The sequence below is a fragment of the Egretta garzetta genome, unplaced genomic scaffold (genome assembly GCF_000687185.1).
Source record: "Egretta garzetta isolate BGI_Z169 unplaced genomic scaffold, ASM68718v1 scaffold287, whole genome shotgun sequence".
NCBI lineage: Eukaryota > Metazoa > Chordata > Aves > Pelecaniformes > Ardeidae > Egretta > Egretta garzetta.
In genome coordinates, this window is record NW_009260435.1 from 12084334 (window position 1) to 12089443 (window position 5110).

A 5110-nucleotide genomic window follows, 5' to 3' on the forward strand; every position below is an offset into this window, starting at 1 on the left:
TGCCCCAAGACAGACTAGTCCCCGCCCGCCGGCTGCCTCTGGCCCATGCTGGTCCTCATCTCCTGAGCCCTCTCACCAGCTGCTCCGGGAGGTTTTAAACCCATTTCCCCAGGAGACAATTTGAACCTTCTTTACCTGTATGAGTAAGAAAAGGGGCAGGCGGGGGCCCTGCTGGCCCCGCAGGACATGCAATCCCCACTGTGCCCTGCTGCAGCTAACTGCCTGGGGGTAAAAAGGGGCAAAAGGACTGGCTTTAAACCCGTGTGGTAAAAGGGGAGATTTTCAAGAAAAAGATACAATAATGCAACAGCCTGTCCTTCACTAATCACCCAAGAGTTGTTTCTCAAGCCCCGCATGGCAGCAGCACCTGCTGCCCCATGGACAAGCATCGCTGCGCTCCCCAGGTGCTGGTTGGGGGCCTGGGGGGGGGCTTCCCCAGTGAGGCGGGGGAGGCCGGTACGTTAACCGGCACTTCTCAGCTCACAGGCACCAGTGAGTGCAATTACAGTGTGGGAGGTGAAGAATAGCTGGTGTTTTACAGCAAGTTCCAGAGAAAAATGCAATTGTGACAAGCTCTGTTTTCAGCCGTGATCAAGAAATACAAGCTCAAGAGCAGCATTGTCCAAGGAATAGTAGCCATTGCCGGGAGGGGGAGAGGGAAAAAAAATGCCATGCCTTTGTAAATTAAAAAGCTTTTTTGTCAAGGCTAAAACCAAGATTTCTGTTTAAGATACTGGGAAATCAGCCTTTAACCAGCACAGAGAACAAAGCTCCTTTAAGCACTGGCGAAACTGAGCCTACGGCCTTGCATGGAGCCTGAAAGGGGCCTGTGTTTCTCAATTATGGCTCGAGTTCTCAGTTGCCTGCAGTGCCCAGGGCCCGGGGAGCTGCCCCAGCTCACTGCCCGCCCGCCTGCCGCTGCACTACACGGCCCAGGGAAGACACAGGAAAAGAGTATGGCCCAGGGAAGACACAGGAAAAGGGTATTTTGCCCCTCTCGTGGCTCTTGACATGCAACAGCACATTGCTGCCAAAGGTCTGTGCCAGACGTGTTTTCTCAGGATATGTATGAACACCCTTCTGGTGCACGGTTACAAACCGAAACCTCCCTCCGTTGACATTACCAGCCCCACGACAACTAAACCCTCCATCACACCCTGTTTACAGCCCCAAAGGGTCTCTAGCTTCAAACATGCTGCATGAAAATCTGATGTGAGCAGCCCCAGTCACGTATTGTCACTGGGGAGAGGAGCTCTGGCAGGTGTAACCACATTGACGGGGCAGCACCGTTACGTAGGAGTGGGAGCAAGCAGTTAACCAGCTACAGCCACTTGTGCTAACACCCCTCTAAAAAAGAGCTGCAAAGAAGGAGGTGAGCTATTAGCAGCCACATCTCCAGCGTCACCACAGGGAGCCTTTGTGGCAGGAAGGAGCAATGCCAGCCTGGAGACCCAGGAGCCCTCGGGCACCCTTGGGAGCAACACCATTTCAGATTTGGGGCTGTGGGATCACAGGTCTAGCAGGCAGTTAATGTCGGGAGCATGCGAGAAGCACGGGGAGTGAAGCTGTCACGCACCTGCAGAGCACACCCAAAGCACAGTTGCACTCTTGCAGAAGCCTGGAGGAAGCTGTTACGTGCTTCTTGCAACCAGCACGACAGAGCTCAGCGCTTCTGTTAGAACACTGAGTAAACGGGGGATTTTTTTTTTTCTTGTATAAATAGCAACAGCAGAGTTAATTCATGCTAAGGTGCACTGAGCTGATCCGCTTTCGTTCCTCATTGACATGCCTGGCTGATGCTGGCAGAAATCAGCAAACTGTTTCAGAACAGCAGGAAAACCCCATAGCCAGCAATGTGGTGGCAGGTACCTTTGGGAAGCCCTGGAGCACACTTATTTGCACTAGCGAAACTCCTGTACAGCCACTGTTTCATTTCCATTGAGAGAAATTTATTTTCCCACATACTGAATCACTCTCACTGTTTTCTCTCTCCTATGGTTACCTTTTCCTTGTTCTGGATCAGTTAAAACCAGGCATATTTGGCAACTGCAGCCCACCTCCTACTTTTCAGGGAAGTCAGAGGGGGTCTGCAGGGGCTGAAGAGGCAGAGCTGAGAGCTAACGGCTTGTGGAGGACAGGGGCACGGATGCTACCATGACCCTGGGTACAAAAATGAGAGATGAGCCTATCACTGCTTTCCTCCCCAGCTCTGAAGGGTCCAACAAGCTAATCCCAGAAAACAAGTCCTAGGGTGACTTACAGACAAGTTGCAATTTTCCTTGTCAGGCACCACACTGTGTTTTGCTTGGCCCAGTTTAACCATTCACAGCAATGTTACTTTATGCAAAACCGCAGCAGAACCACACTGGGATAAGACAGCAAAAGGGCTGCTCCGCCTGGGCGAAGGGCACATCCTTGCAGCTGAGTGAGGGACCCAGCACAGCAGATGACAGGGCTTAGCTCGACGTGCTTCATGCCCACCCTTTTCATGTCCTCTTTGCCTGGCAACACCCCCACCTCCTTCAAACACTGCTGGGCTTTGCCTTTTCCACCAGTGCAGCCCCATAGCACGGGGCAGAGCGATGAGTTGGAAACTCCTGTGCAAGGGTCTGAAATTCAGAGCCCCAAAGTTGCTCAGCAGCCAGCACAAAGCTGGTCCTTGCAGCTCTGAGTGAAAGTAGTCATCAAAGATAAACCCCACGCGCCCCAGGCTATGAGGAACCGAGAGCTTAACACCAAAGGAGAGCAGAGTGAAGGGGACCTGTGCCACAGCTGTCTTTTCTGCGAGGGGGACGATGCCAGCCTCTGCAGGCTCAAGGAGGACATACCAAACTTCTCTGAGCTAGTCAGAGCTGCTGCGAGCCATAAGAAAACATACTGCCCTAACTACTGCTATCCGAAAAGAAAGCCACATCGTAAGAGCCCAAAGATACATTGAGTAGCACTTGCTGGCCCACCTCAGCACTGCCTGCAAGGAGGCCGAGTGGCCATGGGCAAAACCCAGCATCATCTGATGGCTGTTGTCCCACAGTGTGCCAAAAGCAACAGCAGATACAGCATCTAGTGCTTGGCTCTGGCTTTGAGCACAGCCTCAGAGGCAGCAGGAAGGATACAAAGACAAATTTCAGCCTAAAGCAGCCTAAAGCTTCATCTCCGCAGAACTGCCCACCACATCAGTCAAGTTTCAGCAACAGCACCCCAAAACTACAGTCAGCTTGAAAGGAAGTTGGCAGCAGTCACGCTTCAGCAGCATCACAGGGCTTGGTACCCACACACGCAGGGAACATCCTTTCCCGCAGCTTCCTGCAATTCAGCTTAAAGCAGTATTTTTGTAGGGCATTCCACTAGCACATATTTGCAACACAGTTGAACTTCTCCCAGTGGCTCCTCGGCTGTGCAGGGGCTATCCAAGGAAACACTGCATCTCATCCTTCCATCCTTAGATGGTTGCCTTTGACTTGGCTGCAGTAAATCAGAAAGGAAACCATGACATCGGGGCATTTCTGATTGCTTTATTTTTGCTACAATCAACATTCTTCCATAAGGAAGGTTTTGCAAGAGCTTCTTCTAGTTCTTGCTACCTGCAGCTTTTGTTGCCAAACATCTTCACCTCTCCAGTGCTCACCTACTCCTCGAGAGAGTCGATGGCAGAAGGGGCGCTTACCTTTTCAACTGCAGCTGGAAAAATCCCCAAGAGTTTGAAACAGTGCTCTCGGGGGCAGAATCCATCTGAAAATGCACCCTTCCCATGCTTGAAATGTGTTATAAAGAGTTTAATGCTCTAAATAATTTACGTTTAGGGTTTTTTTCCCTGAAAGATGTCAGCCAATGAGGACTTTTACTGCAACTTTTTTTGAAAATGTAGAAACCCCTCCCAAGTTTAGAGGGTCGATACTTACTGTTGCTTTATAATTCTGCAAGAAACGAGCAGCCTACTATATAAGCGTGAATTCTCATAGAAACACAAAGTTGTTCGAAGTTTAGTGCGGATACATGTTAGCTTTCCCTATAAACACAGACCAAACGGCTGCCTGCGTGCACGATGCTACCGCAGCCTCCGCAGCCTCCGGGGGAACCCGTGCACGAACAGCCCTGCCACACTGATCACCATAGGAAACACAACGCACTCCGTGCCCCCTCTCCTATTTCCCTTTACACGAGCAAGTCTGTTATCAGAGTTACGCGATTACTAAATTCCTCTTTACTCATCGAAGTACTATCCTTGGAAAACAACACTGTGGGAGATAGCTGGGCGTTGCAGATAGCATCCAGATGGACGCCCCCACGCATCCGCCTCGCACGAGAGCGCTCACCAAGCGCCACTGGGAAACGGCAATTTAACAGCTATGAGCGTGCCAGGGGCCTGCAGCAGTGGCCAGAAAGCACCTTCCAGCTTTGGCTGCCCGGCCTTTTGTAGTGTTTGCCAACTCATAAAAGACCCCACAAGGTAAACAGCCTTCAGGTGCAGCATCTCCTTTAAGTTTCGTTGTGGGGCTGGGGTCTTTTTTGTCAGGTTTTTTTTTTTTTTTTGGTCAGGTTTTTTAAGCAGTATTGAACAAGAACTTTTCTTAAAAAAAAAATCTGTTAAAAAAATACCTGACTTTTATACACAGCTATCCTAAAAATCTGAAAGCAAATTCAAAGAGCAATCTTTGTTGCATAAATAGCACAGCTTGACTGGCTGGGGTCTTTCTGCATGTTATGGGCATGCAGGTCCATAAGCTCCCAGCTCCGATACCCAAGAGCTCAGGCTGCTCTCGGAGCACAGACAGTGCTGGTGCTGCTGGTGGAACTTCAGTGCAGCCACAGCAGAGCAACTTTTTTTTTGTGGTTCTTCTTCTGTGCATGCAGCAATGCAAAATGCCAAGTGCTCCTAGATTGTCATTTAAAAAATTCTCAATAGAAGCAAGGAACTTCAAGGGAACTAAAAACTGGTGAAGAAATGGGGAGGACAATTCAGTTTGTAAGGCTTTGGGGAAATTAATTTTCTTGTCACTTCCATAGCCTAAGTCACATGGTACCACCTACTTTTTTTATACTTCCCAAAATTCGTACCAGGTTGCAAAGATGCAGGCAAAACCTAGATGGGATTTTTTTTTTTTTTTTTTTT